The sequence below is a fragment of the Oryctolagus cuniculus genome, chromosome 5 (genome assembly GCF_964237555.1).
Source record: "Oryctolagus cuniculus chromosome 5, mOryCun1.1, whole genome shotgun sequence".
Lineage (NCBI taxonomy): Eukaryota > Metazoa > Chordata > Mammalia > Lagomorpha > Leporidae > Oryctolagus > Oryctolagus cuniculus.
The window spans coordinates 62217154-62231780 of record NC_091436.1 but is presented as its reverse complement, the minus strand read 5'-3'; the positions used below and the strand labels follow the sequence as shown (position 1 = coordinate 62231780).

General features: G+C 42.8%; 1 long non-coding RNA gene across 2 annotated transcripts in view; it reads right to left on the bottom strand.

Moving 5' to 3' along the window:
• The window catches only part of LOC103349861 (uncharacterized), a 38889-nt gene that overhangs the window by 21341 nt on the left and 2921 nt on the right, over window positions 1-14627 (bottom strand). The gene's annotated exons all lie outside the window — the stretch shown is intronic.

Sequence of the window (14627 nt, the reverse complement as noted above, 5' to 3'; positions counted from 1 at the left end):
AGATTCTTCAACTTCGTAAAATACTTTTAGATTATCATCCTGAAACAAAATATTCCCTTAAAAAAGAATGAATTTTTTAGCAGTTATTGTATCGAACTTTGTATATGGACTTCAGTAGACTTATGTCAAACCTGAGAGTTACACAGAGAATAAAGTATCTTGATTTTATATTTATGTTTATAGTTTTTACTCATATAATTAACAGGCTACATTTCTCTACATATTTGTAAAGTTCATATTGAGGACTTGTCAAAAGCAGAATGTATTTAATAGTTTTACACTAATAGAAAAACCTGCAGTATATCGAACTTTTTTTTTAATGTCTTTGAAAGAGTTAGAGGCAGAGAGAGAGAGAGAGAGAGGCAGAGAGAGAGGGGGAGAGAGACAGAGAGAGGCATTCATCCACTGGCTCACTCCCCAAATGGCCGCAACAACTGGGGCTGGGCCAGACTGAAGCTGGGAGCCAGGAGCTTCATCCTGATCTCCCACGTGGGTGCAGGGGCCAAAGCACCTAGGCCATCCTCCGCTACTTTCCCAGGCACGTTAGCAAAGAGCTGGATTGGAAGTGGAGCAGCCAGGATCAAGCTGGCGCCCATAAGGGATGACGGCATTGCAGGCAGCGGCTTTACTCTCTATGCCACAACACTGCCCCCCCCAAGCATTTTAAACATTTCAAATTAGATTTGGGAAATCTAAAAGACCATTTTGATATCAAAGCTATAGTAAAAGTGTTATTTAGAATCTGGGAAATGCAGTATCAAAAAAAGCCAACAGAGGAAGAGAAAGCTACAAGAAACCACAGAAGAAAAGTTGCAGGAAATACTAAACTAAGCACTAGGAGAGGACAGGAGTAGGAGTTTTGGAAAGATGAGAAACTTTTGTTTAGAAAAACATTTCAGAGGTAGGCGAGTGGTGCAGTGGTTCAGTTGTTGCTTGGCACTCTTGCATCCCATATCTGAGTGCCTTTTAATACTTTTGCGTTCTGACACAAGCAGACTGAATTAAATTTTTACTTTAAGACAAAAAATCTATTGTTTTTCATACTCCTATAGACACACAAAATTATAGTTCTTTTTGAAAAACAAAAAGCCTGAATACTAACATTTATATATAATTTTTTTTTTTTTTGACAGGCAGAGTGGACAGTGAGAGAGAGACAGGTCTTCCTTTTGCCGTTGGTTCACCCTCCAATGGCCGCCGCTGCAGCCGGCGCACCGCGCTGATCTGTTGGCAGGAGCCAGGATCCAGGTGCTTTTCCTGGTCTCCCATGGGGTGCAGGGCCCAAGCACCTGGGCCATCCTCCACTGCACTCCCTGGCCATAGCAGAGAGCTGGCCTGGAAGAGGGGCAACCGGGACAGAATCCGGCGCCCCGACCGGGACTAGAACCCGGTGTGCCGGCGCCGCAAGGTGGAGGATTAGCCTATTGAGCCACGGCGCCGGCCACATTTATATATCATTTTGTTACCGGGCAAATAATGGAGCCCTTGCTGCTAGCCGCTTAGGTAGCCAATTCACCAGTGAGGAGGGCTGCTTAGAGGAAAGAATTTATCTCAAGAAGCCAGGAGTGTTGGAGAAAGAGAGAGAGATCGCCTGATCCAAAATGTGCTCCTTCCCACCCAACAGGGCAGCAAAAAGGATTTGTGAGGGAGGGGAGGTTAGAAAAGGACATTGAGGGGGTTGGCACAGTGAGTTAAGTCTCCACCTGTAGCACCAGCAACCCACATGGGCACCAGTTCCAGTCCTGGCTGCCCCACTTCTAATCCGGCTCTCTGCTATGGCCTGGGAAAGCAGTAAGGATGGCCTAAGTGCTTGGGCCCCTGCACCTGCGTAAGAGATCTGTAAGAAGCTCACGGCTGCTGGCCATTTGGGAGTGAATCAGTGGATGGAGGACTCTCTCTCTCTCTCTTTCTCTCTCTCTCTCTCTCTCTTTCTCCCTCTCTCTCTCTGGCTTTCAAATAAATAAATAAATCTTTAAAAACTCAGTTGGTAACTAGGCAGAGTTTTCTGGCTTTGCCCTGAGGATCCAGGGCATCAGGGAGGTGGAGGTTTCCTGGACCTTATCAGCAGTCAGCTGAGCCAGGCGGGAGCTTCTTTCTGAGCCAGGGGTGGAATCTTCCCCTGCAGGTCAGTAGGCCCCTGACATTCTTCTGCAAACATTGTTATTCACAAGACTAATCACGGGTAGCTCATGAGACTAGTCACAGATAATTCACGATGCTTGTAATTGGATTCTCTGAGTTAAAACATGGAAAGGGAAAAACTTATGCCCTTATTACTGTTATGCTCTCAATGCAGTAACTGATCACTTACAATGTATAAAAGCAAAAGCAAGGTTCTATTAAAACTGCATTTGATCTCTCAGTATTTTTCCTTACCTACAAATTACTTAGACATTGTAATGTGTATCCAGAGATTATTAAGTGATAAACCTGATATAAGTTTAGAAATTAGGAAAATTTCTATGCAATTTAGTTAAGTAGGTGTTCTGTGGGAACATAAATTCAAATCCTGCATGTATTAGGCTGGTATGCTAACATTTTAGTTCACATTGTGATAGAACCAGGAAGGAGACAGAGAGCTATTAGTTATTTGTTCCATCTCCTTGAATCAAGAAATATTTATGGAGCATCTCAAAGATTTCAGAAGGTTGAATATTCAAAAATACAAAACTGCACAGGAATCATTTCTTTAAAGTCAAAGGGTGAGGAACAGAAAGAGAGAGTGCAGGCAAACACAGCAGGGCAGGGAGGGTCTCGGACATGAGCCAGGGAGCCAGCACTGTGGTGCAGTGGATAAACCCACCACCTGTGGCAGTGGCATCCCATATGGGTGCCAGTTCAAGTCCCAGCTGTTCCACTTCCAATCCAGCTCCCTGTTAATGCACCCGGGAAAGCAGCAGCAGATGGATGGTCCAAGTCCTTGGGCCCTTGCCTCCATGAGGAAGACCCAGAGGAAACTCCTGGCTACTCCTGTAGTTGAGACCATCTGTGGAGTGAACCAGCCGATGGAAGAGTCTTTCTCTCTCTCTCTCTCTCTCTCTCTCTCTCTGTGTGTGTAACTTTGACTTTCAAATAGATAAATAAATCCTAAAAAAAAAAAAAAATTAGACAGTGACAAATCCCCCATGTCCTTATTCTGACATTGGCCATCAAGATCCATGCAAAGAATTCTGATTTGGGGAATTTTAAAGAAGTTCCCAGTGGGAAATTTGTAGGCCCCTTGGGTCATGTGAGGGAGGAAGTCAAGTTGTCTAATTGAATACTGCCTTCTAAACTCCATAAATAAAACAACCAGTCCCATGATGCTCAGATTTTTAAAAAACACATTGTAATAGCTAATTGTATCAGCTTGGCCGGGTACCTACAGCTGTTTAAAAAAAGCATTATTAAATTAGTTTGTCTGAGGCATTCGGATCTGGCTAAAAGGTCCATGAGAGTCTCACAGGCATGGGAAGCCATGACACGGTGGCAAAAAACGATCTAAATGAAAGATTTTGGTGAACAAGGCCCCAGCAGAAGGAACAGGCCATCAAGGAGGGAGGCACCTTTCTCTGAAGGGAGGAAGGAACCCCCACTGTGATACGGCCTTGACTAAACAAGTTCAGAGTCGGTGAACTCAAGGGGCTTCCATAGCCTAGACAGCTCATAGCAAGAGTTTCGGGTGATTGCTGACATCATAAATAAGAGTGCCAATTGTTAACAACGGGAGTCACTGAGTACATGCTCCCCACGTAGGATCTCTGTCCTTAATGTGTTTTACTATGAAACTTAAAGACAACACTACTAGTCGAACAATGCCCTATACCTTGTGCGGTTGTGTGAGTGCAGCCTGTTGAAATCCTTGCTTAGTGTATACTAAGTTGATCTTCTGTATATGAAGGTAATTGAAAATAAAACTCGATGAAGGGCGGGATGGGAGAGGGAGTGGGAGAAGGGAGGGCCGCGGGAGGGAGGGAGGTTGGGGGGGGAGCCACAACAATACAAAAGCTGCACTTTGTAAATTCACATTTATTAAATAAAAATCAATCAATCAATCAATAAATAACTAGTTTGAGGATTCACCTTGACTAGGAATATGATAACTTGAACTTTTTAAAAAAATTTTTTATTGATTTATTTGAGAGGCAGAATTACAGACAGAGAGAGGGACAGAGAGAGAGGTCTTCCATCCGCTGGTTCACTCCCAATGACTGCAGTGTCGGAGCCTGGGCAATCTGAAGCCAGGAGCTTCTCCCAAGTCTCCCATGTGAATGCAGGGGCCCAAACACTTGGATCATCTTCCACTGCTTTTCCCAGGCTATTAGCAGAAAGCTAGATTGGAAGAGGAGCAGGTGGGACACAAACTGGCGACCATATGGGATGCCAGCACCACAGATGGTGACACCATAATGCTGGCTCCCTTATTCTTTATATTAAGTAAGAACTCTACAAATGTTTAAAAATACTAAAGTTTTCTTAATATTTTAGTCTATGCTATAAATTTACACTTCTATAAAATATTTTTTAAATTTATTTGAAAGGCAGAGAGAAAAAGAGAAACCTTCTATCTGCTAGTTCACTCCTCAGATTCCCACATAGCCAGGACAAGGCCAGGCTGAAGCCAGGAACTTTGAGCTCCATCCAGATATTCCACCTGGGTGGCAGGGGCCCAAGTATTTGAGCCATCCACCTGCTGCCTCTCAAGTACTAATTAGCAGGAAGCTGGAATTTGAAGAGGAACCTACACTCAAGTACTCTGATATGCATTTCTTATCTCATCAACTTGTAAACAAGCCGATTCATTTAACTCTTGGCTAACTTTTTTCTTCTGCCTGTAAACTTTATTAAGAGAAATTTCTCGTTAAGAATCAACAAGCTGAAAGCAACAAAAATTCAACATGGCTTCCTTTTCTAAAAATTCTTAGTTACAGAGGCATTTAATCATCTCTACAAGCTAACTATTAAAAAAAGACAGAATTTAGGAGAATTTTAAGTAGTTTTTCCCCAAAGCAGAGCTTCTCAGTTTCCATTCTGTTCACATTCTGAACAGATCCTCTGTTGTGCTTGTGTTTGGACGGCAGTGTGGCAACGTCCCTGACCCCTTCCCACTAGATGTACACACAGTTGTGAGAACCCACAACGTCACCAGGGCAGGAAGGGTTCAAAATTACTCCCTGTTGAGAACCAGAGAGAGGCAAAGGCACTCAAAAAAGGTATATTCTTCCCTTCCAAATGAGTTGTAGTGTTCTGGGCAGGCTTTGAACCGTGGCCAGGTAACAGCTGCAGTCCCCATTTTGTCCATATGTTCCTCTAGCCTTGCTTATCCGGTCATATGTGGGTTGAGCTCGGGACACAACCGCATCTTCTGGGATACCTTGTTTGTGCACACAGAGCTCTTTCTCACGTCTTTGCTCAGCTTCTCTGTGTATTTATACCCTGCTTGGTTGAGGGGAGAGAGTAGTTACATGCTGAGGACCTAGCAAATGGCAGGGTCTTGTCGCTCCCACCACGCCCCAGGCAGTGCTTCCCAGTGCATCTCACATCCACGCTCATTGTAGAATAATAATGCGTTAAAGCCCCAGTAAACCAATTTCAGATCTTATTCCATTCGGGTGCAGGGCCCAAGCACTTGGGCCATCCTCCACTGCCTTCCCAGGCCATAGCAGAGAGCTGGACTGGAAGAGGGGCAACCGGGACAGAATCCGGCGCCCCAACCGGGACTAGAACCCCGTGTGCCTGTGCCGCAGGCGGAGGATTAGCCTAGTGAGCCGCAACGCCGGCCAAAATGACAGCTTTTCTGACTGACGAATCTCCAACACCTTCCCAAGGAGAGAGAAAGTCAGCTTCAGAGAGTGAAAAGTGTCTGGCTGCAAATGGACAATTATAAAAACCCATGCCTTCCTGTCTGAAGAGCAAAAATGGCTGTCTAGAAATTCAGACATTAGGGTACCTGGGTTCAGTGTCCAGCTCTGCCTCCTAACTCCTCCTGCTAATGCACACCTCAGGAGGCAGCAGTGATAGCTTGAGTGATTGGGCTCCTGCCACCCAAATGGGAGAATTGGATTGGAATTCCTGGCTCCTGGCTTTGGCCTGGCCAAGCCCCAGTGTTGCTGGCATTCAGAGAATGAACTAAAGGATGGGAGCTCATTCTCCCTCCCCTCCCCCACTCAAGTGAATTAAAAAAAAAAAAATTCCATAGGAGAGACGTATTGACTACAGTCAAGCAGTCAAACATATATTGAAGTGCCAGAAGAAAAAGAATGAGGAAGGGGGCAGAAGCAATATATTTTTTTAAAGATTTATTAATTTACTTGAAAGACACAGCCACAGAGAGAGGGAGGGACGGGAGACAGAGAGAGAGAGAGAGAGAGAGAGAGAGAGATCTTCCATCTGCTGGTCACTTCCCAAATGGCTGCAATGACAGGGGCTGGGCCAGACAGAAGCCAAGTGCAAGGTTCCAAGCTCTTGGACCACCTTCCACAGCTTTCCCAGGCATATTAGCAGAGAGCTGGATCAGAAGTGGAACAGCTAGGACTCAAACCGGTGCCCATATGGGATGCGGCACTGCAGCCAGAGGCTTAGCCTACTTACCACATAGCGCCGGCCCCTGGAGCAATATTTGATGAGATAATAAATGAAGAAATTTTCAAGACTGATGAAAGACATCAGACATTAAAGCAGCTCAGTAATCCCTACAACCCAGCAAGGATGTATATACAAAGAAAATCATAACGTAAGCATATCATAGCTAAACTCTTTAATGACAAAGATTAAATCTTAAAAGCAGCAGGAGAAAAAAACCATTTTTTTAAAAAGGCTAAAGTAACCATGATGACCATGATGTTTTGACTGAAAAAAGTGGAATCCAGAAGGTAATGAAATCACATATTTAAAGTACTGAAAAAAAAAACTATCAGCTTTATGTCCTATTAAAATTTCCTTTATAAATGATGGAAAAATTAAATTTATTCATACAAATAAAGGCTGTGTGAGTTAATCAGCAGCAAAGCTATATTAAGAATATTAAAAGAAATTCTTCAGGCTGGAGGAAAATGAACCCAATGGAAGTATGGATATTCAGAAAATAAAAGCAGCAGAAAAATGTGGGAGAGGATTTTTTTTTAAAGATTTCAAAGCAGCAGTAATAAAATGTATTATGGGTTTTATAACGTGTAGAAGTAAAATAAAAGCAGCTGCACAAATTGTGGGAGGGAGATGAATGGACCAAACCATCATAGGTTTATTTTTTTCTTTTTAAAGATTCATTTATTTATTTGAAAATCAGAGTTACACAGAGAGAGGAGAGGCAGAGAGAGAGAGAGGTCTTCTATTCTCTGGTCTACTCCCCAGTTGGCCACAACAGCCGGAGCTGAGCCAATCCAAAGCCAGGAGCCAGGAGCTTCTTCCAGGTCTCCCACATGGGTACAGGGGCCTAAGGGCTTGGACCATCTTCTACTGCTTTCCCAGGCCATAGCAGAGAGCTAGATAGGAAGTGGAGCATCCAGGACTTGAACTGGGGCCTATATGGGATGCTGGCACTGCAGGTGGTGGCTTTACCCGCTTACACCACAGCACCAGCCCCAATCATCATAAGGTTTTTAGTTTTTGGATAGTGTTTTTTTTTTTTTTTTTAAAGATTTATTTATTTATTTAAAAGTCAGAGTTACACAGAAAGAGAAGGAGAGGCGGAGAGAGAGAGGTCTTCTATCCTCTGGTTCACTCCCCAAATATCTGCAACGGCTGGAGCTGAGCCAGTCTAAAGCCAGGAGCCAGGAGCTTCCTCCAGGTCTCCCACATGGTTACAGGGGCCCAAGGACTTGGGCCATCTTCTGCTTTTCCAGGCCATAGCAGAGAGCTGGATAGGAAATGGAGCAGCCGGGACTTGAACCGGCACCCATATGAGATGCTGGCACTGTAGTCAGAGGCTTTACCCACTACGCAACAGCACCAGCCCCTGGATAGTGTTTTTAAAAATGGCTCACTATCCAACTAACTGAGCACCTAAAAGGAAACCTCTGGAAGTGAAATGGACACTATGAGAAACAACGACTTGATCAGCCCTTGTCCTGTCAAGGAACAACTTACTATTTTATTCCTTTTAGTATTTTTTTTTTTGTTCTACTTAATACCATTGGTTGAACTCTTTAATTAACACACAATTATTCTTAGGTGTTTAAATTTAACTGAAAAGTGATCCCCATTAAATATAAGAGTAAGAATAAGAGATGGAGGAGATGTACAATTTGGGACATGCTCAACCAGACTTGCCCCAAACGTGTTAGAGTTAGAAACGTGCCAGGGGATTACAATTCAATCCCATCAAGGTGGCATGTACCTATGCCATCTTACTAGTCAAAGTGATCAGTTTCAGTTCATAATTGAACATAATGATATGATTAAGTGTCAAAGGGATCACATAAACAAGACTAGTGTCTTCTAATAACTGAAGAATTAAAAAGTAGAGAATGATCCAATGTGGGAAGCAGAAGTGGGATACACAGCAGACTCATAGAATGGCAGATGCCCTAGACAGCACTCTGGCCTCAGAATCGGCCCTTAAGGCATTTGGATCCGGCTAAAAAGCCCATGAGAGTATTTCAGGCATGGAAAGCCAAGACACTCTGGCACACACACAAAAAATGATCTAAATGAAAGATCTCTGTGAGTGAGATCCCAGCGGAAAGAACAGGCCATCAAAGAAGGAGGTACCTTTCTCTGACGGGAGGAGAGAACTTCCACTTCGATTATGGCCTTGTCTAAATAAGGTCGGAGTTTATGAACTCAAGAGGCTTCCATAGTCTTGGCAGCTCATGACAAGAGCCTCAGGTGATTACTGATGTCATAAATAAGAGTGTCAATTGTTAACAACAGGAGTCACTGTATACTTGCTCTCCATATAGGATCTCTGTCCTTAATGTGTTGTGCTATGCAAATTAACGGTATAACTACTACTCAAACAGTACTTTATACTTTGTGTTTCTGTGTGGGTGCAAACTGTTGAAATCTTAGTATATACCAAGTTGATCTTCTGTATATAAAGATAATTGAAAATGAATTTTGATGAAGAATGGATAAGAGAGGGAGTGGGAGATGGGATGGTTGCAGGTGGGAGGGAGGTTATGGGGGGGGGGGAGCCGCTGTAATCCAAAAATTGTACTTTTGAAATTTATTAAATAAAAGTTTAAAAAAAAGGTTCACTATCTTAGGGTAGTTTGTGACAAGTCAAAAAAATATATATTATAGTCTGTAGGTGAGTGTGGTCCCTTAGTTAGCAACATGTGCATCATCTGGGAATTTATTAAAAGTGCAGTTTTGTGTGGCAAATTCTCAGGTCTCTAAGACCTATGAAATCTGAAATTCTGCAGGTGGGGCCAGCTGTGTATGTGTAACAAGTCCTGCAGCTGATTCTAATGCACACTATTGTTTGAAAGCCACTGCTCTCGATAACTACCCAAGGAAACATACAGGTATCATGAAAAATCTAATAGAAAAGGTAAATATAATAATAAAAATATATCAGACTAATCTGAAACAATATGGTAACAGTGAATAAGGGGACAAAGAACAGGTGGAGCAACTTAAAAACTAAAATAAATACAACAAATAGAAAGACAGTGCACTTAAAGCCAACCATAACAGTAAACACATTAAATGGACATGAACTAAATGCTCCAATTAAAGACAATTATTTTTTAGGCCAGACTTAAGAGACACCCTTGAAGATACGGCCAGTGTTGTGATGCAGTGGGTTAAGCTGCCATCTGCAACGCTGGCATCCCATATGAGCGCTGGTTCAAGTCCTGGTGGTTCCACTTCCAATCCAACTCCCTGATAATGTACCTAGGCAATGGAAGATAGCCAAGGTGCTTGGACCTCTGCTACCCACATGGGAGACCCAGATGGACGTCCAGGCTCTGGCTTCCACCTGGCCCAGTCCCAGTCATTGTGGTCATTTGGGGAGTAAACCAACAGATGGAAGATCTCTCTCAATCTCTCTCTCTCTCTCTCTCTCCATCTCTCCCATTCTCTCTGTAACTCTTTCAATAAATAAATACGTCTTTTTTTAAAAAAGACACACTTAAAATATATATCATGCAAACACTAATTCCCCAAACAAAAAAGTTTGTGTGACTGTATTACTAATAGTAAGTTTGACTTTAAGAAGTCTTAGTAGACATGAAGAACAACAAGTTAAAATGATGAAAGTCTCATTTCAATAAAAAAGCATAATCTATGGTTGATGTACAATGTAATACTTTATCCATTTTAGTATTTTTTTTTGTTCTAGTACCATTGGTTGAACTCTGTAATTAACACACAATTATTCTTAGGTGTTTACATTTTAACTGAAAAGTGATCCCTGTTAGGAATTTGGAAAACATTATGCTGAGTGAAATAAGCCAATCCCAAAGGGACAAATACCACTTGTTCTCCCTGATAGGTGACAACTAACTGAGCACCAAAAAGGAAACCTGTTAAAGTGAAATGAACACTATGAGAAACGGTGACTTGATCAGCCCTCACCCTGACTGTTGATGAGCAGCTTAATATGTTATCCCTCTTAGTATTTTTTTTGTTTGTTCTACTTAATACTATTGGTTGAATATTGTAATCAATATACAATTATTCTTAAGTGCTGAAACAACTGAAAAGTGATCGCTGTTAAATATAAGAGTGGGAATAAGAGAGGGAAGAGATGTGCAATTCGGGACATGCTCAAGCTGACTTACCTCAAACGGTAGAGTTAGAAACATGCCAGGGGGGCCGGCGCCGCGGCTCACTAGGCTAATCCTCCGCCTAGTGGCGCCGGCACACCGGGTTCTATTCCCGGTTGGGGCGCCAGATTCTGTCCCAGTTGCCACTCTTCCAGGCCAGCCCTCTGCTGTGGCCAGGGAGTGCAGTGGAGGATGGCCCAGGTGCTTGGGCCCTGCACACCATGGGGAGACCAGGAAAAGCACCTGGCTCCTGGCTCCTGCCATCGGATCAGCGCGGTGCACCGGCCGCAGCGCGCTGGCTGCGGCAGCCATTGGAGGGTGAACCAACGGCAAAGGAAGACCTTTCTCTCTGTCTCTCTCTCTCACTGTCCACTCTGCCTGTCAAAAAAAAAAAAAAAAAAAAAAAAAAAAGAAAGAAACATACCAGGGGATTCCAATTCAATCCCATCAAGGTGGCATGTACCAATGCCATCTCACTAGTCCCAGTGATCAATTTCTGTTCACAATTGATCATAATGATAGGACTAAGAGCCAAAGGGATCACATAAACAAGAATAGTGTCTGCAAATACTAGCTGATAGAATAAAAAAGGGAGAGAACGATCCAACATGGGAAGTGAGATACACAGCAGACCCATAGAATGGCAGATGTCCTAAACAGCACTCTGGCCTCAGAATCAGCCCTTAAGGCATTCAGATCCAGCTGAAAAGCCCATGAGAGTATTTCAGGCATGGAAAGCCAAGACACTCTGGCACAAAAAAAAAAAAAAACCTAAATGAAAGATCTCCGTGAGTGAGATCCTAGTGGAAAGAACGGGTCATCAAAGAAGGAGGTACCTTTCTCTGAAGGGAGGAGAGAACTTCCACTTTGACCATGGCCTTCCCTAAATATGATCAGAGTTGGTGAACTCAGGGGGCTTCCATAGCCTTGGCAGCTCATGACAAGAGCCTAGGGTGATTACTGAGGCCATAAACAAGAGTGTCAATTTGTTAAGTCAACAACAGGAGTCACTGTGCACTTATTCCTCATGTAGGATCTTTGGCCTTAGTGTGATGTACATTGAGATTTAATGCTATAACTAGTACTCAAACAGTATTTTTCACTTTATGTTTCTGTGTGGGAGCAAACTGTTGAAATCTTTACTTAATGTATGCTAAACTGATCTTCTGTATATAAAGAAAATTGAAAATGAATCTTGATGTGAATGGAAGGGGAGAGGGAGTGGGAAAGGGGAGGGTTGCGGGTGGGAGGGACATTATGGGAGGGAAGCCATTGTAATCCATAAGCTGTACTTTGAAAATTTATATTCATTAAATAGAAGTTAAAAAAAATAAGCACCCAATAACATGGCTTAAAAATATACAAAACCAAAGTGTCAGGATAACAGAGAAATAGATAAACCTGAAGTCATTATTGAAGATTTCAATGCACTTATATCAATATGTCCTAAAAGAATCAGACTGAAAAGTTAGTAAGGACGTAAGAGATTTGAACAATGTGACTGACTTCACATAAATAACCTTTAGGGAGGCTGGTGCTGTGGTGCAGCAGATTAAAGCCCTGGCCTGCAACGCCAGCATCCCATATAGGTGTCAGTTTGAGTCCCGGCTGCTCCACTTCTGAACAAGCACTCTGCTATGGCCTAGAAAAGCAGTTGAAGACAGCCCACTGGGCCCCTGAACTCAGTGGGAGACCCAAAAGAAGCTCCTGGCTCCTGGCTTCAAATCGGCTCAGCTTCAGCTGTTGCAACCATTTGGGGAATGAACCAGCAGATGGAAGACCTCGCTCTCTCTGTCTCTACCTTTCTCTGTAACTCTGTCTTTCAAAGAAATAATAAAAATAAATATTTAAAAAACCCTTAAGACAACACTTGCCTCATCAGAATACATTGCTTTTCAAGTGCACATAAGCATTTATCAAAATGGATCTTATGTTGGGCCATAACACAAACTCAACATATTTTTAAAATTAAAATCATGCAGAAAATGTCCTTAGGCCATTTGGAATCACATTAGAAACTAATAACAGGAAAACACAACTATTTATAAATGACCCATAGGTCAAAGGAGAATCCCAATGGAAATTAGGAAATATTTAAATAAATCATGAAAATACAATATCCAACTTTAGTGTGACACAGCTGAAACAGCACTTAGAAGGAAATTTATTACAAGAAAGGTTAACAATTATTGGTCTAAACTTTCATCTCAAGACCTGGGGAAAGAAGAGCAAATTAAATTCAAAGTAATAAAAGCATTGAAATAGTAAGTGACTTGGGGCCAACGTCATGGTTTAGTGGATAAAGCTGCGGCCTGCAGTGCCAGCAACCCATATGGGTGCCAGTTCGAGTCCCAGCTGCTCCACTTCTGATCCAGCTCTCTGCTATGGCCTGGAAAAGCAGTATAAGATGGCTCAGGTCCTTGGGCCCCTGCACCCACGTGGGAGACCCAGAAGAAGCTCCTGGCTCATAGCTTCAGATCAGCCCAGCTCCAGCCGTTGTGGCCATTTGGGGGAGTGAATCAGCGGATGGAAGATTCTCTCTCTCTCTCTCTCCTTACTGTAAATCTACCTCTCAAATAAATAAATAAAATCTTTAAAAAAAGGAAATAAAATATGAAAGGATGACCTACAGAACGGGGGATAATATTTGCAAATCAATAGACATATATCTAGAATATAGTTGTATACCCTCAGCTCTCATATCTGTTAAAAAATTAAATCTGTTATTAGAAGCATTCCCATAAAGAAAGCTCCAGATCAAGTGTTTCATATATGAATTATTCCAAACATTTAAGGAAGAAATCATACAAATTGTAAATCTTTTTTTTTTAGAAAATAGAGAATAAAGCACTTCAAAACTTGTTTTATGAGGCCAGCATAACCTGTATGCCAAATTCTGACCAAAAAAAAAATTACAAGAAAATAACAGGTCAATTTCTCTCAGGAACCTAAACACAAAAACAAACAGAAAAACCCTAAACACCTAAACATCATTGTAGACAATTGAATACACTCAAATATATATAAAAAATGACTACTAAGAGGAGTTTATTCCAAAGGCACAAATTTTGGATTAACATTTAGAAGTATGAAGTTCAATTAACACGTATATGAGGAACAGCACAAGACCATGTTAATAGATCCAGAAAAACATTTGACCCCAATTAATACCCTTTCAAGAAAACAAACAAACAAACAAACATAAGACCTCAGCAAAGCAGAGGTAGACACAGCTTGTTAGTCAGTGCAGACCCCCAAGTGTATCTGCCTGATGTGCGCCACCCCCAGGGTCATGCGCTACAGTCACACTGAAGGGAAGGGCTGGAATGTTTGCCTGAACAACACCTAGCAGGTGGTGGGCAGACCTGGGAAGAACCTGAGTCCTTAAGTGACCAAGAGTGTCAGAGCCTGCTTCACTTCCCTGGACCATTTACATTAGCATCGTTGTGTTAGAGAAACTTAAAAATAGTTGTTCTTTTGTAAAATTTTCAGCTTATTTATTTTCACTTTATTTGAAAGGACTAGAAACAGAGAGGCAGAGACAGAGAGGAAGAGATCTTCCATCCACTAGTTCATTCCCCAAATGCCCACACTAGCTAGGGCTGGGCTAGAGTGAAGCCAAGAGCCTGGAACTCCACCCAGGTCTGTCACATTGGTGGCAGGGACCTGAGGACTGAGCATTACATGGTGCTTCCCGGTGTGTGCATTAGTGGGAAGCCGGGTTGAAAGTGGACCAGCGGCCGTCGCCGCGGCTCAATAGGCTAATCTTCCACCTAGCGGTGCCGGCACCCCGGGTTCTAGTCCCAGTCGGGGCGCCAGATTCTGTCCCGGTTGCCCCTCTTCCAGGCCAGCTCTCTGCTGTGGCCCGGGAGTGCAGTGGAGGATGGCCCAAGTGCTTGGGCCCTGCACCCCATGGGAGACCAGGAGAAGCAC